The sequence below is a fragment of the Ambystoma mexicanum genome, chromosome 12, assembly GCF_040938575.1.
Source record: "Ambystoma mexicanum isolate Mex_15411 chromosome 12, UKY_AmexF1_1, whole genome shotgun sequence".
Classification (NCBI taxonomy): Eukaryota; Metazoa; Chordata; class Amphibia; order Caudata; family Ambystomatidae; genus Ambystoma; species Ambystoma mexicanum.
The window spans coordinates 267683839-267709212 of record NC_090936.1 but is presented as its reverse complement, the minus strand read 5'-3'; the positions used below and the strand labels follow the sequence as shown (position 1 = coordinate 267709212).

Genomic DNA, 25374 nt, shown 5'->3' with positions numbered 1-25374 from the left:
AGATTTCCTCATGTGGTGAATGCACTTTTCTTTTATATTACATTTAGGTTAAACACTTGCTGGAATGCATGAACTGCTATCCCTATGTCAACTGAGCACATGTAAAGGTTTATAACCCTGAAATATGCATACATACATTTTACAGTTTTCATTAATCCGGCATGGCTAACTATCCTTTCTAAGCCTTTTTAAGTTTATTTGGGGCCCATAGATACTTTCCTCTTCTCCAGTTTTGAAAAACAGTTACTGGGTTTTTACAATGGATGGCGAGCGAGCAAGCAAAGAACTTGCATGTTAAATAGTCAACTCCAGTGAAGTGCGTGAACCCAAGAAAATTGTTGAGCTGTGTTCAGAACTCTGATGGAATAATTGCCATACATCCATCCCAGTCGCTCATATTTTACACTGATGTTGGTGGGAGGGGGCGAAAAATTTGTAGGGCTTGTCCCCTCTGACAGTACTGTCATAAGAACATAGATCATAGCTGCTTTGGCCTAGTCAGATGGACAACCAAGCGCCAATTCCCTCATTCTGAGCTGAAGTGAACTATAGTTATTTTTTTAATGCAATACACTGCTATCCTTCCATGGGAGGTGTCTTGCTCCAAAAAGGTTGCCTGATAAATATGTAGAATAGTCAGCACTTACTGCCTATCCAAGTAGTTCATTAGCTGGAGAACAGCACAGCTGTTTCATAATTGAGGGCTGCTTCATCATATGTTCAAAGCTTAGAGGATTTTGCGACGGCAAACCTCCATTACAGGAATTTCATCCGTTAAAGGGGCTCCTCGGTTAAAAAAAAATTATCTGTGCAATTTCCATCTTGCTTTTGCACTTAGATCTATTGATGTATTGCTTTTGTCTGGTAATTTGCGATTGTGCAGAAAATTATAGGCACTCTTTCTATTAAGACCGTATCATCACCGGTTCAGAAGGAGGGATCCGAGTTCACACCACTTTTTGGGTGTATTCTCAACGTATACCAAATCACACTCCCCCCTCTTGTATTATCATGCAATTATTTGATCATACTTAATAATTTAGCTGGGACTTCTAGGTCCACATCAAGTGTCAAAAACCTTAACCAATAAATCATATCTGAGAAAGAGTCTGGCTCTTAAAAAGCATATAACCTGAAGTTCCAGCTGATAAATATTTTGCTACTAGGAGATACAAGTTAACCTCTTATTCTTCAGAGTTTATTCCTGCTCTAAAACCATCTTGGGCTACTCCAAGAGTATTATTCGACAAATCCCTCGGAGCCAGTCTGCTGTGAAGCACTTTAATTAATAATTAGGTTGTGGCGTCAAGTAACAGGATTGGACAATATGACTTTGGCAGGCTTTTATCTCACTTCTTAGAAGACAGGACAATCACGGTCTTGAGCAATGAAGGTGGAATAAAGACAGTGGATCAGCTACAATTAAACAAATGTTTGAAAAACGGAACCAAATAAAATCTGACTTGCTCTTAAATAGATACATTGAAATAGAATGTGGTCCGGGGTTGTAATTTACAGCTAAAGAGAATCAGGCAATCTTTACCTCTTCCATTTCAAATATGAGACCAGGTCCACGGGAGATGCTCGACAGATCCCTGCCATACAGTCAAGGATTGAATTTTAGATGGCTGAAAAGTGATCAATCCATTGCGAGGGAAGCACATAAGTTTCCTGGTTCTAGTTAATCCTTGGCTTTTTACCATGAGCCAATAACTTCCAAAATGTGTTATCGTTGGCTTTGGCAGCTTCCTCTACAGGGCTTAAAAGCACAGACTTAATTTGTTCCTCAACACGTGGTCTTATAACACAGCCTCCGGACCACAACACAGCCTTTTTTTTTTATCCAAACCTTAAAGGGAATCCAAAAGAGCCCTCCTCACTACATTACATTATTGGTTAAACCAACATATCCAGTTCTTTATCATAAGGTACCTCAAGGGTTACTCAGACGTGAAAAGGAGCTTCATTGTAGTAGTGAGTGTGCAAAAGGCTCCCCTCAATGTCCACTAGTAAGGTGTTTGCATCAATACATGTACATTCCGATTCAGATTATAGGGTCAACATACCTGTGGGTGACTATATTGTGGAGGGGCAGATGATCACTCACACCCAACTATCATAACTGTATCTCTCACCAAAGGAAAATCTTACTGTCTAATTATAATTATCAATGGTCGATGAAAACCTTTAACATTGAAGGGATACATGGCCTGGATAATCCAGACTTGCCGTGACATCCACAGCCCTCAGTCTATAGCTAATAAAGGTGTTGCTTTAGGCTATCGGCATTACACCTAGCATTCTTCACACATGTTTCTGTCAGTGACCAACCTTCCTGTTGACAGTCAAAGATCCTACTGATCCATTTCTCAGTCTAGCATTGAAGTCCTCAATGATCCATATAGTAACACTACTTATTAATGATTCCCAAGAAAATAATACTGCAAATAAGATGCTCCTTAAACATGAGGAAAGAAGGATGTGTAGATGTCTTTACTAACATGTAGAATATGCTGCACACCAGTTTAAAATTACCATATGTAGCGCACAGACATCACCCGGCCTGAAGTGTGAACAAAGCATCATTAAAAATGGACTCTGCTTGTTTTCTCAACTGATGCACTCAATTTAGAGGGTAGGAACACTCATCTTCGATTAATATTCAAAGGCTCGTCAATCGAAATGCTGTATTTATTATCAACTTTATCTAAATATCATTTGATTAATGTAAATGATCACATCACACATGTTCAGAAAAAATATCCCTTTATTAGGTGAACATTCTGAATAGGCTGGTACCTCCTCCATTTCACTTTCACTGGTCAGCTCCCCAACTAAAGCAGATGGTTAATGTGAAAGGGTAGGCACTAACTAAAAATTGCCAGATGGGAATGGGAATCTCCTATGTTGGAAATCCTTGGATATTGCTAATGCATACCACCCTGGGAGCCTGGATGGCAGAAGGTGTATGCAGAATGCAATGTAATAGAAGAACTAAAGCAGATGTGATTATTTCCCTTGACTGCCGGCATGTGATTGACTCAAGGAGAAGAGCCCCATCACCTCTGGTGTGAGGTGGTTCCTACGGCATGTATCGCAAAGTTAACCTGGTCCCACCGACCATGCACAAATGGGATGCAGCAGACCATCACATTGGTTTCCATTAGTCTTTAAAGATGGACCTTTCAAATAATACAAGTTATACTTGGAACATTGTAGCTCAAGGAATTCTCACAGCGTTAGTTAACAGCCGCGGAGAAACCCTGCTGGCTCTGCTCTGCACATCAGGGTGCATGACCAGAGATGCGTAAACTTAGTTGGTGCACCAGCCTAATGAAGGCTTGGTCCGCAGCTTACAGTAAAGTGAAAGAATTTGGTCTTTCACAGTTGAATCCCTTTACTTTCTCAGCATCCAATCTGCCGCAAAGCTTATTATTCTCCTCAGGTGTTACTCATTGACTTTGACTAGGGCATAAACTACTATTTAAATGAGGGGAGAGAAAGGCTGGTGGTGAGGAGTTGGAACAGTAAAGGAGGTGGAGGTGCAAAGAGCTTAAGGTGCAGGTGAGGTAATATAGAGCTAAAATGCAGGAGATGTGAAGGGACAGAAATAGTTAACGTAAGAGAAGGAGGTGGAGAAGTAGTGAATATCAATGAGGGGGGAGAGGCGAACAATAAGGAGGTGGTTCGGAGTAAGTTTAGACCAAGGAGGAGGTGGAGAGAGCAGAAGACAGTGAAGGAGGAAGAGGTTGCAAGAGAGTTTGGAGAAAGTGAAGAGATGGAGAACATAAGGAGAAATGAAAAAGGAACTGTAATGTTAAAAAGAGCCTTAGGGAATAGATAGCCAGAGAGTAAGACAACATAAGTGTATGAGTTGTCTGGAGGGGCTGGGAAGATCAATGAGCCTGTGGCAGAGCGACAAGGTGAATAGTTTGACAGGTTGAGAGAAAGCGCTGAGGTGAATTGTCAGGCCCCATAGCATAGGAGCAACAGCCAATCGGCGAGAAAGAAAGTGAGACTGGGTTGGGGGGCAACAGGATGAGGGCCATGGGTAGGGAGGTTAGCCAACACTCAAGCAGGCATCTAGAGACTCTCCTAAACTCTGATATGCCGTAGAACTTGCTGCAATAGACCATGAAGGTGCAACTCGTATACCTACAACTTCGGAGTGTCACTACCCTACATACAGCATTTCCAGACCAAAACCAACTAGCAAGCAGGACATTGCTTGCCAGGGAAAACTCTTTTCTAAAGAATGAGATGATTTCAAGGAGTAACTTGGAGAAACATCAGAGGACACTTTATAAGGAAACACATTTTCTGCTTCCCACTCAGACTACTTCATTCATATGCCTAGCTTTGCATATAGTCTTCAATAAACCCGTTTTAACCGAACCTACAAGTCATGTCCTCTATGAAATCATCTTGGCTTCTTGAAACATAGTACAATTAACACCTGAAAAAAGTACTTCAAGAACAGACACAAAACCAATAAGCAGTAAATAGCAAAATTAAATCCTAAAGTAGTTACACAAAAGAAATAAATCTAATAGCAAAACAATTTATTCAGAAAGAAGAAACGATTGGAAAAGATTTGAAAATAATTCAAGTTCAAATGGAATCAACAAAAGGACATTTCCCATTGACATTATTGCTGATGGCAACATTGCTGCCATGCGGTCAAATTGAAAAACATGTTTACAACCTCAAGTAGGCAAACCTGCAAAATCACTCAAGCAAACACTAATACACTGCAAATACGTTATCTATATCATTTTGATGGGGGCAGTCCCCCCGGCTCCGGGGTCTCACAATTCTGCAGAATGGGTGCTTTTCAAAGGGAAACAAAATGTAAAAGTCACAATGCATCCAAGAAAAAGAATAGCTGCCCCTTGCTCAAGAGTGCACGTCTGAAAAACTATTAAGAATTGATAGTGTGTTAATGGCACTGCATATTTCACACCACACAGGGCACACATGTTCGTTAATCACACATCAAGAGTTGCATCGAAGCACACCTTCCATGTTTCAAAATGTCCATGTTAACACTAACAATGGGTACTAGATTAACCTATGAGGGCTACACAGAGAACCACAGGCCCATCTGTCTTGTAGTTCAAAACAGAACTGTACTCCCTCAAAACAGATATGAAGTACACATGTGCATACCAAGTGGAAATTCATGTTTGGAAGGCCTAGAAAACCTTGCTAGGTTAGTCCCATAGAAAGATTATAAGGAGACAGAAGGAGACATTCTATTCATGCGGTAAAGACTCACTAAAACCATATACATCCACAATTATATCTAAGGGAATTTGGAGCTACTGGTTAAAACTCAGTACCTCTTAAGCAGGATTGCCAAGGGTGAGACCACGACCTTTGTTTATGGTGGCATCACATGTCACAATAAAATAAATAAACGACACAATATAACAATAATCAAAGATGAAGAACTTAATGTCCAGAGAACATTGTTCAAAAATAAACTGTCTATTCAGTTAATGCTGAATAAGGCAACACAATAAAGTAACAGCAGAACTGATCACTTTGCTTCTGCACAATAAAAACAGGTGTTCGGAAAAACATAGGAAAGGAGCAAGGGATAGCTGGTTTTAAAAATAGTTTCAAAAGTATTTAGAATGGAATTCCCTGGTGAAACTCCTGGTCCAAACAACCTAGATAGTTACCTTTTCACCAGGATGGGTCATGATTTTCTTGCTCAACAGAGATACTTTGAGAATTAAAAGTTTGAAAAAGTAGAAATATCTTCTGGTTACTTACCACCTTTTTCTTTAGATGGCTTGCACTGAGATCCTGAATGTGACATTTGTCTGCAAGTTGTTGAAGAGTGAAACTACTGCAAATGGCGACGGTGATAGCTAGATATTGATTGCCAGATCTTGGGGGAATTGTAAGGCCCCAGGGTTTGTGAGCTGGATAGATAATATGAATATGTGCGAACAAAGGGAAACCGGATATGTGCAGACTCTCCCGACCAACAGCAGGCCAGTCGACTACTGGCCCCCCTGCCGCCAATACTACTCTGAGTGGAAACAAGAGACTACATGGAGAAGAACCTCCAGACGAGGGCACCATAACTTGAGAAAATATAGCCCCTATAAACAATGCAAATCGATGAGGCGGTATGTGGCATGAAAACGAGATATGACCCTCCTGTGAGTAGACAACACCCACACACCATGGACTTTGGTACACCAAGGTCACTGGTGTGAAATCACTTGGAGGCTGCCGATGCACAACGCAACGTAGCTGTATAAATTGAAGAATGGGACATATATACAATACGTGCAATGCCAATGAGGTCGACAAGAGGGAGTGGGTTGGAGTAGTTGTTGAGAAGTTAATAGTGTTAATGTGGTTCATTTGTTGTGAAAAAACAAAGTTAATTTAAAAAAACTTGACATTACATGCCTTGTGTGACACCACATTGTAAACTGTACAAAGCACATTGGTTCTTTGTGTTGTGAGGAGACAGGAATGAAACTCGGACACAAGTGAGCCATATTTCTGGTTAAAGACTATTATTGATAATAAAACGGGTTGGGAAAATGCCTCTCTGACCCTGCTTGAAGAAGAATTTCTGTACCGAAAGCAAACGCTAAGGATCTGTCTGTATCATAATGTTGAAAACAAAACTGTCTTGTTGCCAAAGTTCTATTCTGGCCCTCACACTGTAAACTACATTCTAAGGTGAAGAGGGTAATGTCTTTAGACTTGGGTGGTTTAGAAAAGTGTTAAAAAAGGAATAATAATAGTTCCAACACAAAAGTTCTTCAAGGATAAAGATCCTTGCTCCAGGGGGTAGCTTTCTTCCCCTGCCTGGAATCCTCTTTACTTTCTGATATTTTCACAAGTTACAGTTCCTTGTGTCTTTCTTGACCAGGAACAACAATGACGCACAAAACTGCCTGTTTTTGTACTTTTGTCTCTTTCAGGATACCTGGTATACTCTCTTGCCAGAGTTTTGCTCCTTCTCTCCTGGTTAACACAATCCAGTTCTAGTCCCGATATTCCTTCTCTAACTTTTGTACATTGCTTGTAACTGCCTGGTATACTCTTCTGCCAGGGCTTCGTGTATTCACAGACTTGCAATTGCCAGGGGAGGAAGGCTAGCTTAGAGGCAACACATTTCTCTTGGAAGCAAGACAATGCAGAGCAACACAAGTTTGAATCCCGATCCCACGCTTAATAACCACTTGCTGGTAAGAGCATTACAAAATAACAATTATATTGATACTCTCATGCCAGGGCTTCTGTTCATATGAACTATCTGCCCTCTCCCAGACTTGCACGTTTACTATGTTTGATAATTGATAAACTATTCTGTCTGGGTTGCTCATATACTTGCACTGTATATATTCAAATACTTGTAAGGTTTGCACATGCAGTTAATTTCCCCTTCCAACGATAAGCTCTCGCTTTCTCAGTTTCTTTATTTTCAATTGCTTGCATTCAGCGTGGCTGCCAATACGCCCCAGTGTCCATGGTGTCGCTGGGTGGACTCTCAGGTTCTTGTTGGCTTTTCCTGGTTTCTTCCATGGCCAGCCGATGATAGTCCTTCGGTTCTTTCCTTCTCGTGACCGATTCCTCTAGTCTTTCCCGTCCCTTGCGGCTTCCGCTGGGCTTATCTGCTTTGTTCCCAGCTCCAGTGAGTTAGATGCTGCTTCCCAACACCTAGAAACACCCAGGAGTCTATGGTCGGCTCCTGGCGTTAATGCAGCTTGTCCTCTTTGTGTGGCAACTTCTCTCTTCTTGATGCTTGAGCCAGCCGACTACACCACACTGGTCTCAGACTTTCAGTCTATCGATCTGCACAGTGTGAGAGTGTGTGTGAGTGTGTGAGAGAAAGAGAGAGAGATAACTAGAGCGCTCCTTGTGCTTGGGTAAACATTCTTAATGGTTTTCAAGGGCAAGTCAGTCCTGGATGATTGGTAGGTGGAACTGGAGAAGGCGTTTTCATAAATTTCACAAGGCAAATCAGAGTTGAAGTTTGGCCTAGGGTATTGGGAAGGTATTGGGAAAAGGTTTTCACTACCCTTCATAGGAGGATGAGGTGAAGTACGACAATAGGTCATAAGGGTATTGGGTATGGAAATGTTATCTTGAAGGGAAAATGGGGGATACCATATCTCATCCGATCTCCCCAGAGGTTGTGATCCTCCCCATGTGATCCTCCCTCATATATTTGGCCCAAGGGTCAGGACTAGGTAACGGCTGCCGTCCCTTGACCACATGGGAGGAAGTCGCCACTGGGAAAACAGTGATAGCTCCATCGGATTCATCACAGTACGTTTGTACAGTCTCTGTTTGCCACTATTAAGTGTTTTTATCCTGGTTCCAATCACAGTAAATCATATTTATACCCTAGAGGTTTCAAAAAGGTTTTCTTTTATATTTTCTGATTGATTGAAAGATAAACCATGCAATAATCATATTATGATATTGAGAACTAAAGATGCATGGCAGGATACATGGTCTACTAGGTAAATTGGACTTAAGTGAAACTGGTAATCTGGGCACAAAGCCCAGGTTCTGCACTTGACCAACTTGCATGTTTCTTGGAAAATCACCTCCAGTCTTCCTTAACACTCAAAATGAGATTACCGAGAAGTGATTTGGTTCAGTTTGCACTACAAAAAAAAAAAAAAAAATTCGAATCATTTGTGTAGCTTTACTTGCCGTAAGATACAAGTACTTATGGGATTCTGGCTGCACTTCGCAAATGATCAGAGCATGTGGGCTTATGAGGATGAATTTAGCATATTATAGGAGGGTCTGGCACGTTTAGTAGTATTTGGCATATTGCAATTATACCGGTAATGTGAGACTTTATTTAACAGATAGAAGATGGCAGATGACAAACGAGGCAGTATTGGCATAAGACAGTAGTGCTTCTAGCATATGATGGCTCTGCTAGGTGTGCCCGTAGAAAATCCTGACTGCAGCTATTGTATATGGAGTGTGGGGGGTTAGAAATGAGAGGCAGACACAAAGTTGTAATATTCTCATTGGCAGACATTTTTATGAAACAGAAATGGGTTGGATAAACACCTCTCTAACCCTAACCTAAATAAGTCTAATCTGATCCTCACACTAGAAACAAACACCCAAGGGATACAAGGAAATGTTTCAGACTTCTGTATAGTAAATAATGTTTATAACCAAAATATAAAACCAACAGAAAGTGTTTTCCAAGGAGAAAGCCTTAGACCTAGTGGGTGTTTCCTTTCCACTGGATATTCAGATGAGATGGCAAAATTGTCTCCTTCGGACAACAGTTTCTTGAACCACAAAGTGTCTCTTTGTCAACAGCTCCTTTGGCTCTTTATGCTAGAGTCAGGAAGTTCTTGTACAAACAACAAAACATTCCATGATATCCAACACTTCCTTGGTTTCTTTGGACTGGATTCACAAAGTTCTTATTCATTTAATAATTTCTACAATAAGCCTTCTTTAACTTCTTTTGTACTTTAGCGGATTGCCTGGTGTATTCCTTTACCAGGAATCCTCTTGTGAGCTCTTCAGATCTCCTGGTATACTCCCCTGCCAGGTATCTCGACATAGTGTTAAAAGTCTTTGAGCATCTCCAATTGTCTGGTGTATCTGCCTACCAGGGCTTCCTTCATGTGCTTCTAAATTTTTCTGGTATACTTCCCTGCCAGGAATCCTTTTATGGGGTCTTCAGATCCCCTGGTGTACTTCTCTGCCAGGTATCTTGCCACAACGTTAGAGACTCTATGCAACTTTGATTGATTGCCTGGTATACACCCCTGCCAGCAATCCTTCTCTGCCATCTTGCCGCTCCCTTGGTATACTTCCCTGCCAGGTATCTTTACCCAAATGCCAACTGCCTGGTGTATTCCTTTCACCAGGACTTCTTATTGGTTTCACTTTCCTTTTCACTATGCCACAGCAGAATCAGCTTAGTTGTGTTTCAATATGCTTACCTAGGGTAACACTTGCTCCAGCTTTCCCCCACATTGACATCTCAGGCATAGATATTTGTTCAGGTTTTGTTGCTGATCTTTATCTTGTTATTCAAATTTTATTCCTTTTGTGCATTGCCTTAACATTGGATTTTGTCTATATTTAAAATGTCTTTGGGTAATGTCCATAATAGCAGTCTCACATAATTAATTCACTTGATTGCATGCGTGTCGGTACGCCCCGGGGTTCCCAATGGCTCTGGGCAGACTCGCCACTAGTTTGCAGCGTCTCCGACTTATGAGGTGTCTCTGCGGTGAAGCTTCCTTTCTGGGATGGCTTCTCCTACAATGTGGACGTTTATCCAGCATTTCCTGCAGCTCTGCGTTCACCTGCCGTCTTCAGTCTGTGGCTTGGACTGGAGAATGCTGCTTCCCGGCACAACCGTACCCAGGAGCTCTGCTGCGGCCCCTAGCACTTACACGGTCCTCCAGGTGTGCCTACTGCATCTCTCTTTCCTTCACACCATGCCGTTATGTGAAACTCGCCTTCATGAGCCGTTGCATGGATGTGCCCTTTTTGTAATCTCTTCTCTCCTGTTCTGCTGCGTTGAGTTCAAGTGGCATTTTTAAATGTCCTGCGCACTTTAGGTTCAGCCAAACAACTAGTCTGCACATTAGGTTTCAGGTTTCCCGTAATCTGCATCAACTCCTCCCTCCTCTTCTTCGTCGTCTCAGTATTTGAGGCTTTATGAGAGCTGAAGTCCATGAATGTTATGGGATTTCTAAAATGTTGTTCAAATGTTTTATACAGAGAAATATCAGAAATAGGTGACGTTATATGTGTGTGATGTTTATGTTTGAGGTATGAACGGAATGTTGTCTAGTGTGACAAAGAAAGGGGTTTCTGGTTTTTGCAATAAGGTGGATTTGTGGGATGACAACAAGCCATCAAGAACTTGGGTATTATAAGGTCTTCTACAGAACGAAGGGGAGAATACTGCATCTCGTCTGATAGCATAACGATAGCGGGGCTTGAGTGTTTACTGGTTTTCTGAGATTAGGGAGACTAATCGACATACAACACATCTTTAGTAACCTAGACAACTCTTGATTTTATGGCTGATGGGTGGCATACCGTGCAATCCAAAAATACTATGTTATGCCACTCAGTTCATTTGTACAGTTGCATTCTTTTTTTTTACAGTACTAAGCTTACTTCCAAAAAATGCACCATTTGCCACATTGTTTACTAAGCACAATTTTAGCTCAAAGTCTATGTCACACCTAAATAACACTGGTTAACCTCTGCGCACAAAGAGGATTTTATCTTTACGGAGAAAACATGTTTTCAGAAATGTATAAGCGGTTTTAAAGGTTTCAAGATTTCAAAAGGAAAATCATGATTTAATTAAATATTTCATGCCTGGAAAAAAACACTACTCTTGATTGATTGCTAAGAGGCTGCTTGAGCACATCCTATTGGTATCTGCACTTAGCAGGAGGAAGCATTATTTAAATTACTTCCATCTAACCCTCTTCTGGCTCACACTCGCCAAGTGCCAGGTGTACAGGTTTAATGTTACTCTTATTTAGTTGCGAAATGACATTGAACTTCATAATGTGACTTCTGCACAACATTTAAATGTCAGGAAAGAAAATAATAGTTTGCAAGCCTGGTGAGAGTTTTGATTTGGCGAGAGAGGATGGGGAGATTGAGGTGGTTTCTGTGCAAAATAAAATTCAGACGTCACGAATTGGGTTGAGGTAACAGGTTAAGAACGTTATCATCAAGAGTAGGTTTATTGCAGTCAGGGGAAATTGGAGCAGCATCAATAGTTGTCAACCCCAGGAGATTAGTTGAGGCTACGCCGCTATTGATTCTTCCACTAGTTCTGCCACCAACTAAATGTGACAGAATGCCATCTGTAGGGGATATTCTCTCTGGGTTTTCTTAATTGTAGAACAAATTAAAGGTGGATTGTGCAGTAAAGTGTTATTTGCCAAACAATTTTCACGTAAGCAGTCTTGAAAAACAGGCTCATCTCCCCCCATACTTAAGGGGTGCCCATCCAAAGAGGACAGGTCCGGAGCCATCTGCCTTGCAAAAAAAGCCTTTTTCCATTACATTTGTTAACCAATAGTGTGGCACATGTTTTACTGACTGCCCCCCCCCTCCTTCAACACCCATCAGTCCCCTCCATCTTCCCATCAGATACAATTGAGGTGGAGCAAATGGAGGAAATGGGAATATGTTTTTAAGATACCAGAAATCATTACAGTGAATACATTTTCTTATTCCATGGCAAATTTCTTTGAAAAGCTACAGCCATAGCATTGGCCTTTATGGAATGAGCAGGCAAACCCTTTTGTGAAGTGGGGAGTCCTTCAGTGTTCTGGGATGCATGCCATGATCCACCTGGCAACAGCCTGATCACCTGCATTCTGACCACCAAACATAACAAAAGACTGTCTGATTGACCGAAGAGTCTCGTTCTATCAAGAGAATCTTGGAGCACCCCTTCCCCCTTCCCCCCTCCCCAACATCCAGGCAGTGCCTGGAATGCTCTCCCACTGTAGGAAGGAGACTAAAAAAAGGTAGGAAGGAGCACCTCCTGTTTAATGATGTGAAATGCCAAAACTACCTCAAGCAGAAGGGAACGGTTACTACTCAACACAAGCTTATGGTTGTGGGGGGGGGGGGAAAGTGTACCGTTCCAAGACTCAGAAAGCCTGTACATCACTAATCCCTCTGGCCGAATTAACCATCAAGATGAAGACTCTTCCATGTAACAAATCTGATAACCATGTATAAACCAAAGGCTCAAAAGGTTTGTGTGCCAGGGCCACCTAAATCCTGTTGAGGGGTGAGGATTCTTCACTTAAGGCCATCAAGCTTTCTCATCCCTGTTTTAGGAGGTGGAGAATAGAAGCTGCTAGAAATTGCTATAGGCTCTTATAGTAGACAAATATATCCCAAAATATTCCAGCTTGGTGCCAGATGCAGCCAAACTAGATAAAAAGTAAATAATCTAGAGAGCAGTGCAGATGGTCGGAGACCTATTTTAGCATCCAATGGCAGAAATCGATCCATTTTCTCTCATACTGATGGCCAGTTCATTATTTCCTTGCAACCGGCAGTAGAGAAAAAAGCTTGTCAGAAAGCCCTAACTTCCTGCAAGCTATCCTTTGTGGAACCAGGCTTGTGAGTTCATTGATGAGGCTCCACAAAACTACAGATGGTGGAGGACTGAGCTCAGATGAATTCCACGTAAGCACAACAGCAATCCTAGGCCTAACTCATGGTTTCCGCCCAAACAAAGGAATGACGCACAACAAAAAGGCTGAGAGTAGGACTTTAAAAAAATACATTACTAGCCAAAAGATTACCATAAAGCAATATTGGGCTACTAATGTGGTAAAGAGGGTTGCACCACTGGTGAAGCCAAAACTAAACCATGTGTCATGGCCGCTCACAAGTGCAGGTTTCAAATGAATTAATGCGTTTATGGTGCGTTACATTTCCCGGTGTTCCAACTCATGGAGCTAGCTGGAAATGCATTTACTTTCCTCTAATGTGACAGATCCAGTTGAACTTGTGGCATACAAAAACACTGTTGGTACCAAGATGCAAGTTTGGTCGAACAACATACTACCCAAGTAAAGTATAACTCAGGAAAAGGAACCAAATAAAAGAAACCAACAAAAGGAAAATCCGGATAAGCATAGTGATTGTAGACACCCCTCTCCCCACCCATAAAGCATACGGCATGGCTGAGAAGTGAGTGGCCCAATAGTTAATCTGCCCAAAATTCCTGTATAATTAATTGTAATCAGCATATCTGGGCAGTAATATTATTGGCAGCATCTGGGGAGTAATATTATTGGCAGCACATATGCAGGCAGAATTATAAAAATCTAATTGCACGAAATTATTGAAAGCAACAGCAGGAACACTAAACAGACACCAGCAATGGAAATCTCGAATATCAAAAGGTAGTGAATGAGTACATTGTAAAAGTAGTAAGGATACAGACATCTCAAGCAAAGGAGCAGCAAAACGAGAAGATAAAGGAAAACCGGAAGGAAGATTCATATATGGGCGGTCACTGGTAGTTTGTTTTTCCCCTGGCACGAGGAAACGACGACAGTGATACGGTTTACGAGACCAATGGCAGAGTAGACGTCGCTTCTAGTGTCAGATTCTTCTTTGATGCTCTTTGAAGGACACTAAGAATTAGGGGGCAGTCGTGATCTGGTTGTTATTGGAAGTTCAGGAAACTTCCGACTGAAATCCATTAACAGCACATCGAAAGTTCATCCAGGAGGCGGTTATATTAAATGTGCTCTGTGAAGACATCCAACACATGGGACTGCCTGAGCATTGCTGCACTTGTGCATACTTTTCGAACCATTTCGGAATTTCAATTAAGGGCTCCAGAAAAAGCCATGCTTAGTCCAAATCCCTTGACTTTGGTGCCCTTTCAAGAATCAAATTGGCTTAACCTGTTACTAGTGTTTCATCTGGACAAAAACGTTTTCCTCTTTTAAAGTATGCAATGTTCAAGGTACACTGAATAAAAACGTATTGAAATATTTTAATTGCATAGAGGAACTGGGCATTCAGGCATTGTTTCACTCTTCTCTGAAACACAAACTCCTCTCCCCAATGAAAATTCACCATAAATTAAGTGGGTGGGTGTTGGGAGCAAAGCGATTACAGCAATATTATAATTTGAAAAAATAAATAATACTATACCCTTTACGGCGTCATAAAATAGAATCCCCACCTGCCTGGCTAGCGAGTTCAACCTTCACCTATTCGAATAACCATCTTGGACTGTTCTACTAATAGCAGACAACAGCACTGAGACATAACTGCTCTTTAGAGCTGCCCTTTTTGATATGGTCTCCAAAACATATATGCTCATCCTGCGGATACCTGATTAAATTGTTACACCAAATCAGACCCTACCTAACCACTTAATACAGATCCCTACTGGCTTCTGCCCTAGTAAACTCACCGCTTGACTACTGCCATAGCCTGCTTACACATACGCCACAAGTGAACTTGTACCGCCTACGGGCAACTCAGAACGGCAATTAGGGCAATTTACGGACTATCCAGACGAGATCATGTCTGATGTCTCATATAGAAAAACTTACACTGGTTGCCCATCAAACAAAGAATCACTCATAAGATTGGGTCTCTCACCTACAAATGTCAAAATATCATGGCCCCCCGAGTATCTGATCAGCCGGCTGATCATTAAGCAACCCTTACGGTCACTACGCTCAAATGACAACCACACACTGATGCAACCGTGTTTTAAACTAAAAGAATTGGGCGGAACAAGTTTCGAAACACATGTGCCACGGTAATGGAAGGCCCTCCCTCTTCCCTTAAGAACATCTCCATCGCTGGCCGCATTCAAGGAAGCCATTAGAACCTGCCTCTTCAATTCAGCAGACTAAGTGTCGCCTCCTTCTCTTGAACCCTCCAATGCTGAGCCCGACCTTGTTTAGGAGTCCCACGGGTATGTAGTGCGTTATAAGAATGACATAATAAACCTTGGGAGCTGTTAGTTTGTAATAGTTGTAAACCCTGCCCTGCTCTAAAACACATTTTGGTGAGCCAAATAGAAGTTTGAACTGGAATATAAACAATAGATGTGTTATTCTTAACTACTGCAACTTCCTCTTCCACACAAAGGTTTCAGGCCTCATATCTAGAAATAGTGGCATCATGTAAACAGAGCCGATCTTAATAGCAGATGCCTGGGAAGAAAAACACCCTCCACCAAAGAGTCGTAGACCACATTACTGTGCTTTCTAGTCGATTTATAAAGGAGGAAGATACAATAGATGGAGTGCTTTGAGGTAGCCCAATAGAGAGGGGAAAACACGTCCAAATAGACGGGTTAAAAGCTGATGATACTTCACAACTCTTTCTACACTCGGATCAGTACGAGGGAGAGGGGACGTGCTGGTTAAGGAATAAATAAGTTTTAATAAAAAATACAGACCCCCCGCCCCCACAATGGTAACGTCGAGGTAGAGGAGCTTCTTTGAGAAAAGGGGTAGATCAAACACGCATAAGCACGTATTGGTTACGAAAAAGCACTACATGCACCCTAGAACATATGAGTCTGTGGCCCAGCAAGTAGGGGTTGCAAGTGCGGCAGAAACACAAAGTTCATCACACGTTGATGATGGTTATTGGGTTTGAGAAATATTCTGAAAACTCTGTGGGTCGTGCGATGCAGAATCGCCTCCGTCGTGTACAGATGATCTGTCATCCAGTTTTCAAATTAGTCTCACTCTGTAATACCGCTCCCCTAGAGTTGCATCAGTTGGACCCTATTTTCACATTATGAAAGTGATTTTCAAGCTTCTTTGATTTTATCTTGAGGGTTGATTCCGCTGCACGGTGCCTGAAATTCTCACATTCATTAGGCATTCCCCCATTGTAGCCAACCTCTTTCCAATGTATGCAGGTTACCATCCATCTCAACAAGCAGTTTGGTACTTGATATCAAGTTGGTTTTAATTGACACCATTTTGTTAAACAGGGCATCACTTTCCTCGAGGAGATTATTAATTGGCACCATTTTAGCACTTCACCTTCTGGTAAGATCATCCATGCCCTGGAACAAGTGACCAATGTAAATAAGACTGGCACCTCGATCGACACTTCAGGAAGGACCTAAAGGAGGAGCATGTCAATAAACACATTATAGCTCCACTGAACTATTTCTACCCGTCTAGAGTGCTCTTCCTGCTCATCCTACCAATCCCAGCTTCTTTGCTACCTTTGTTCCCTACTTGGAACCACTGGGTGCATCCCCTTTCTACCATGCACTGTTACGTCCTAGACAGGTTAGTGCTTTATAAATCCCAAACATACATACATACAGTACGGACATTAAAACAAACCTGAGAAAGCCTGAACTTTCCCACTGTCTCCAGGCATTTTGAACCAGAGGCAACATTCTTCATTCACAGCGGTACCCTCACCAGGCTTGCATTTCTAACAGACTGGAAAGCCCTCACACAAACTGGGATATTGTACACTGCCGGCTGCCAATTGCCTGAAACATAAGTGTTATTATGTAGCTAGACTGGAATTTTAATGGAGCCAGTCTAGCCCTTTCTTATTGTGGTATGACATTTTGTAATAGTCAGCTTTGATAAAGCAAGCATGATCCGTGGTATTATTCTTACTGTGGCGTGAAGTTTTATATTGGGCATCTTTTATAAAGCAAGCATAAGTGTTATGATGTAGCTAGACTGCCATTCCAATGCAGCCAGTCTAGCCATCGCTTAATGCGGTATGACATTTTGTATGTGGCATCTTTGGTAAAGCAAGCATGATAATTGTTTCATGTAGCTAGACTGGCATTTTGGTGCAGCCAGTTTGGACATGTTTTCATACTGTGGCATGTATTTTTTAATGGTAAAGCCAAGTGGTGTATATTCATACGTGGGGATACTGCTATATATTGGCAAAACAAACATGGACATGTTTGCTTATAGCATCATTACTGGAATTATGCACAAAGCAAACATAAGCATGGTCTTATATGTGAAAACTAGGGTATAATGGTGCAGTCAGCATGGAAATGTATGGGCACAGCCAGTGTGAAAATGTTTCATACTGGCACATATTGTGGCCAAAGGCATAATGAAAATGTGTTGTTGAAATGGTCCTGTGCAAGGTTGGTGACTTGTATCTATTTGATTTTTTCATGAGTTACTCTACAAAGCCAATTGCAAACGGTTTGGCTTTTTTTTTTTTTTTTTTTTAAAGGTAGTACTAAACTAGACTATTTTAACCAATTATTGCAAAGAATTTCTCAGTCAGAAATCCCCCAAGCCCACCTCCATTGGTTCGGGAACCCTCGCTACGCTCGGACGCTATGGCATATCGGGGACAAATATTTACACCCCTCCACTTCAAAAATTCACCAGTTGCCACTGCTAGATTGACTCGGTTAGGTCACTCCTTTAATTACACATGCCGCTCCTCTTATAAAGCTTTATTAGCTGGGGGGCGCTTTTGCGCACAAGAGAAAACGGCAGCTCCAGTGTAAGCTCCGGCTGTATCCAGAGCCGCAAAGCCAAAATAGACCATTTGCTAACTCCGGTTTCACATGATGTTTTGCAGAGAACGTGTAGCAACATCATCAGATTGCCCACACGAAATTTGGGACAAAATGGCGAAGCGATTCTCGAGATGTGGAGCCAGAGGATGCCTGAGTGCGGAGGCAGCAAACCGCTTGATACACCCGCCCAGCGAGGGAGAGTCACGGGTGCTCCGAACTTCGTTGAGCGCCTGCAGACCCCCTCCACCCTCATCACAGCGGCGACTCGCGAGAAGGGAAAGCCCGCCCCCCGACCAGGCCCGCCGCAGTGAAGGTAAGCGGGCCCGCTCCCCGCGCATGTTTCCTCGCCCTCCCCTCAGCCTGCAGGCGGCACCGCAGCTCCCTGGGGATCACAAGAGAGGCGGGCGGGCGGATTGTCTGCCTAAATAAACAAAAGACTTTCTTCGCCATAGGAAGATTGGCATACACGAACGGGCGCGGGGTGAGAACATCACCGCCCCGTCCCCCACCCCTCAACTCCCTCGCAGAGAAAGGAGCATACGGCCCACAACCCCGCAAGAAGGCCCGACACTTCCATCTAAGCAGCACACATTCGAGCCCCCCCTTGGACTCTGATGCCCAGGAGCGGACAGCAAGCCCATATGCACTGGCAAGAGGAACTGATATCTCATGATCCCCTATAAACGAGTCCATAGGGAACATCAGAAGCAACCAATAAAGCACTGGCAAGTACACCAGTACTGTCGCCACTACCCACGGGGGGACCAGGACACTTGAGCAATAAAGTTGAATCCCCTCTGACACGTAGAAGGGGCAACGGACCACTGCACAACTGCCCCTGGGTGCTGTGAATAACGGGGCGAAGAGAAAAACTAGCGAGTTACCCTATGGTCCGGGTGCTATGCGGTGGGGATTTTAATACAATTCTAGATGTGCAACTTGATTGCACAATAACACAAACTAGAACACTAACCAAAGCAGCACAGACAATACTTACACATATGTCAGACCTACATCTAAGGGATGCTAGGAGAACATTTAATCCCACCAGGAGAGAATAAACGTACTACTCGACTGTCCAAGACATGCACTCCAGAATAGACTTATGGCTAATAGATCTAGACAGCATGGCATGGGTAAGACTCCCACATACACCCTAGGACTTACTCAGATCATTCCCCCGATACAAATGACACTGCAAATCCCCAACAGGGTTAACGACAGACCACCATGGAGATTTAAACCTGCAGCCTTAAGAGACCTGGTTTATAAAAATGAAATGGCGCAATATATACAAGAATACTTCGATATCAATGAACACTCGGTCTATGGCAGGCATTTAAAGTACTACAGAATTACGGTTTGGCCCAAAATTCATAAAATGGATTCAAATATTATATACACGACCCCATGCAAAGATTAGAATTAATGGATACCTTACAGACATACTGGAATTACTAGGAGGCACCAGACATGGGCTGCCCATTATCCCCACTACTCTACGTTCTGGTTATAGAACCCATAGCAGACATTCTCAGATCACGATATAGCACATTCGGGATATGGCTTGAGGGCAAACTACAAATCATAACGTTATATGCGGATGACATTCTATTATATCTAAAGAATCCTGACCGCACACTGGGCAGGGTGCTGGCAGAAGTAGAAAATTTTGGTGAATACTCAGGTCTACGCCTTAGCCCCAATAAGTCAGAGATATTCCCGCTCACAGACAACACCACGCAACCCCAAAACCTACATGGTCTTATATCGAGTCTGGTACACATTGTTTATCTAGGCGCTCGTATTGCTAGAAATGCCCAATTATCCCGCACATTGAACTACAGTGTATTGGCAGAAGCACTGTGCCAAAATGAAGCGCTAGACTGCTCTGCCCATATCATTGATGGGGAGGATAGCCCTTATCAAAATGGTAATATTGCCAAAGCTTTTTTATCTTTTTAGTACAGTGCCAGTATGGCCCAGCGGGGCTCTGTTTTCCAAAATTAATAGCGCCTGCATAGCATTTGTTTGGGGCGGACACCCTAGACTGAGCTGGAGGGTATTGACAGACATGTATCCCAGGGGCGGGCTGATGGCATCTGACATGGAACTGTACTACCTAGCAGCGCAGGCACACCATGCGGCTGGTTGGACCACATGCTTCCTCAACCCTGGCCTCACACCCCCCTCATCAAGGGAGCGTGAAGCGATGTTCGCTCTACAAAGGTTAACTAGACCCACCGCTAAACAATACAACACGATAAACCCATCCAAGATTACTATCACGGCATGGTCCAAAATCACCGACATATTTGGCGCCAGTGAGTTATATCACCCGAGTACGCCAATATGGGGCGACCCCCATACACCCTTCTCCATAGAGAGTGAAGCGGCGATACATTGGAGTGCTAGAGGCATTACACAATGGGGACAGCTATTCTTGGATCAGCGCTTTGTCCAGTGGGAGGACATTAAAGATACAGTGGGAAACACAAATGCGCATAAACAATACCACAGGGTAGCAGCCATTACACAGCATATATACCCAACATTCCCAGAAGAACCTGAAATAAACATGGCATTAGGATACATATACACAGGGGGGATTCAGAAAATTACGGCCTCCGCTCTCTACAAAGCTATAATACAGACACACCCGACGGTAACTCACACGGCTAAGGGCAGATGGGAGCACGATCTGGGGCAACCGATAGTAGACCAAGAATGGTCCCATATCTATGCATTGACCAAACTGATATCATGCAATTCAAGATTCAAACTGATTCACTACAAAATAGTTCATAGAACACACTATACGCCATCAAAACTCAAGCGAATATACCCTACTTTATCTGGCACCTGTCCGAGATGTAACTCTGAAAATGCTAATATATTTAATATGCTATGGGACTCTACGGAACTGAGACATTACTGGTCAGAGGTCTGTGGAGCTCTGGATAAGATGGCAGACCAAACGGTGGAATGGACACCGAGGATGTGCATGTTGGGGGCAGTGGGGAAAATGAACCCAACGTGGCGAAAACATTTGAACCCAAGCCTATTAATAGCTAAAAGGGTCATATTAATGAGATTGAAGAATGTACAACCACCAGCAATGGAAGACTGGAACAGGGATATGATGTGGGTTAACGATACCGAAGAACTGTACATAGTCTCAGTAATGCCCCCCTCTAAACCCAAAAAATGTATGGTCACGGTATAAACAATATCTGGCAGACTTAACTGACCTTGAGAACCTGAGCACAGAAGAAAGCTAACCTGTATATGTTGTATGTTTGCAAAAATGTGTGTTACAAATGTATGTGCATAAACTGTGTGCAAAGATAAAAAAAAAAAAGATAAAGCTTTATTAGCTACTTGGGAGCCCTTTTTTAGGCCATGCCACCCAATATTGAATCACAATGCATTAGAGCCCTTCCCCACTCCCCAATGTCTTATCCCGCTTAAAGCACAGAGAGAGAGAGAGAGAGAGAGAGAGAGAGAGAGAGAGAGAGAGAAAGAGAGAGAAAGAGAGAGAAAGAGAGAGAAAGAGAGAGAGAGAGAGAGAGAAAGAAAGAGAGAGAAAGGGAGAGAAAGGGAGAGAAAGAGAGAGAAAGAGAGAGAGAGAGAGAAACCATAATGTGGAATAATAAACCAAGTATAGCCAGGCTGTCTGGAACCTTATTGCATTGGGGGTTTTTGATCAGGGAACAACTAAATGGTTTCCAGAGGGACTTTTAGAAGATAAGGTGAATGCCTTTATGCTATCCCTTTAGTTGGGCAGCTCTCAAGTTAGGTGGGGTTACCAATCTATGTGACAATTCCTGGATTGAGGGGCTTTTGGTTAGGGAGGGAAAGAGATACACTAGCAAGATAGAGAGGGACGGCCCTTAGCAAGCCCTCTTAGAATGACAATACACTCTCTGGTGCCCAATGCCAAATGTTTGTCAGGCACTAGGCTGTGGACTGACTCCAAACACTCTTGAAAAATAGACCAATAAAACAAAACCATACAATCCGGAATCATTTCTGCAATGCCCGTTGGGGGCAGGAGGTCCATCTCAACCCATGGGGAAGGCGCCCCAGACGTTTTATAGAGAACCCATTAGTACTGAGACAGTTCGGCATCCCTTATCAGAGTTATTGATCTCTTCAGCCGCCGGCACCACCACCAACCCTTCTTCTGACCGGAATCTTTATCCCCTTCATCTTCCACCATTCACTAAACTAAAAAATTGCATAGTCTGTTAATGAGTTAGTAACGAGATTTGCTGTAGGGCTTGTTCTTATGATTAGTACCTTGCACTTTTTAAAGAGACACCGAGTATTGTAAACGTCTACTTCTTAAATGTACTACGAAATATTTTGTACTGTCGAGGAGTGGAATTTTAATATCGGAATGTATATTGTGAACAATGAATGTGTGTGTTGTAGCTTTAAATTCTGAAACAAAGCAAAGACTTGACTTCACTTTCTCCCCTTAGATTTTCAAATCCTGTTAGCATCAGTCATGCTTTTGTCCAGTCACTTGTCCCTCAATAAGGTTCCTCGTACCACACTGTGGTGATGGCCTATGTGAGAAACCTGAAGATGTCTCCCTAGCTATTCCCTGGGATCTGGCATCCAGGTGACCAGGACATGGCCATCGCTATTGTATCTAGTTCCTGGGGGTGGACCAGTGAGGGAGCATCACCTGGATGGTGAAGAAAGCCAAGCAGTTCATCACAGCCAGTAAGTTGAGGGAAGAGCCAATAAGAAACTTAACTGTGTTGAACGATAAATAGCCAACATCTATGTAAGAGCCACACGTGTGGGGGAAAACAACAGACCACTATTCACCAGAAGGCGAGTGGTGGGGCTGTTTTAGTTCACGGGACTACCGCAGGGGTGTGAGTCTGGAAGACGCAGCAGTGCCATTATGGACTGAATCTAGGGAAGCCCCAGTATCTACGTGGGAAACAGCAACGTCGCAGGTATGGGAAGCACCAGAACGGAAAGCGGCCGCAGCGTCAAAACAAGACAAGTTCAGGAGGGGTAGAACTGTACATTACTCCACCCGGGGTGCGACAGGACATGAACGCAGTGGGACATGCGGAAATAGGCTGGGAACAACCCATTTCGGTAGACTAGGGCTAACTACCGAAGGGAATCAATGCCCACTCACGCGGCTCCCGTGAATTAAGTCACACAAGTAGTGATACATTCATGTTCTGTGCAAAACAAAAGCCATAACACCATACCTGAGGGACGAAGTTACCCTGGTTCCCTAACAACGAGGCCGTGAGGCAAGGCACGGCGGGGGCTGAGTCAAGGAAAGGAAGGGGCGGGGCTTGGGGGAACATTTATAGATTTTCTGGTATACTTGACCCTGATTGGAGGATCACTCACCAGCCCCTATATAACCCTGAAATTAAGAAGGGACTAATGTGTTCTTATCCATACTCTTTCAGAGATGAGGAGATTCTGAAGGGAGAGCACCTGAACCCTGCTGGGCCTATGAGGACTAGGAAGGAAAGACCAGAGAGGTCATCCTTATACTCGAAGATACCAGACAAGACTCGGAGTTCTTTAATTTTTTTTATTTCTCAGAAGAGAAAAAATAACTTTATTTGTGTATTTAATTTCCTTTGATTGAAACCTCTGAAACTTTCAATTACAAAATAAACTAGAATTCAGTGCAGACACTGTGGTCCAGCTCATCATTACAATCTAATTTGAACTTTGAAAAGGTTTAAAAGAAACTACTGATGAAAGAGGGAGAAACCCGGCAACAGAGGAGTCCGGCACCACATGTGTGCTCAGGCAGGAAACTCTGGGCGATTACCCGATGGTAGAAACTATCGTAACCAGAATCCCTTTGGAAAAGGCGAAAAGAGGTCAAAGTGGTCATACTGGTGTCTTGTAAAATCCTATCTACCGTCAAAAGTCTGAACGACAGATGATTGCGAAGCTAAGGGAAATTAATCCTGCTTGGTGAAATGAGCAGATGATCACTGTGTTGTAAACGTTGGCCACAGTGAACCCGGCAGAGGGAAGCCGACAAAAAGGAGCAAAGCCTGAAGAATTGTTTGAAAAGCCATTAAGACTTGTTAAAGTAAGAAAAGCCACAGTAAACCCGAAGGAGGTAGGCTGACGTCTGAAAGGGATCAGAGCCCGAAAGAGGGAGATCCTGGGGTGGAAAGTTATCACCCAAAGTTCATTGGAAAAGGAACTGTTTAGTTTATTTGTTGAATATGATTTGTAAAGGGTCATTGCCCAGAAGAGGGGGACCGCGGGGTGAAGCCATCACCCAAAGTATATGTGAAGCAGAACTTTGTGTTTAATTGTTGGATACACCAGGCCTCGAAGGCAAGAGACTTTTTATGGGAAAAAAGACTTGTCCATTGAAGAACCTGATAGCTGATACGTAACTGTCGGCTCGTGCTAGGAAAACTCGAGAATGTGTTGTGCTCAGGAGATCCACTTTGTCCTGTGCTCAAAACGTGGGGAAGGGAGACCCCTGGCAATCACATCCTGATTTATGATTTGTGTATTGAAAACCCTATCTCACACTCTTTCTGTAATTAGTTGTAAGGAATTGGCAATAGTTTTTTTTAGCATAGGTCTTTTTATTTTGACAGGACACCACAAGTACTGCCTTATTTTTCATTTGATTGTCAAATTTGACAGGACGCCACAAGTACTGCCTTATTTTTCATTTGATTGTCAAAGCTTGCTCCCATCTTAGATTTAGGTTAGGCTTTTTTCCACCCTGCTTTTAGAGTTCAATAAACACCCTTGAACTGTGATCACTTGTGTGTCTTTACTGTTGCCACCATGAGTTCCTTACACCTCCCACTCTGACAGGAATACCAATGGAATGTAATAACAGCTGAAACCAGGAAGATTGGTACCCAATGCTCAGCAGCAACAGCTCCTAGGAGAAGCCTATGTAAACAAGCACAGGACACACATCATACATTCTGCTAACCCCACATTAGAGCAACGGGTTAGATTTGCTCCTGCAGGTGATGTATCACTGAGGTAATTAAGAGCACAGTTTCAAGAGATGAATCTGCAAACATCCAACATTTCACAATCAATGCATTCGGCATAAAGCACCACAACCCCAATGGCCTTGTTATAGTAGTCTGTAAACGGTTTAGTCCAGCACAGTCGGTTCACTGCTCATTTCACTCATTGTTACTGCATGCGGACATCTCAAGCAGGCCACAAACCGTCATTTCTTAGGTCCCAGAGGTTTCAGAGTAGATGGATCGGGTTCTGGGGCTCGACTACAAAACCAAAGTGTGCAGCTCTCTCACTATCACCACCTGCCCGAC

General features: G+C 43.0%; 1 protein-coding gene across 16 annotated transcripts in view; it reads right to left on the bottom strand.

Annotated features, from left to right (window-relative positions):
• PLEKHA5 (pleckstrin homology domain containing A5) overlaps positions 1-25374 on the bottom strand; it is a 1790419-nt gene that overhangs the window by 432018 nt on the left and 1333027 nt on the right. The window lies entirely within an intron of this gene.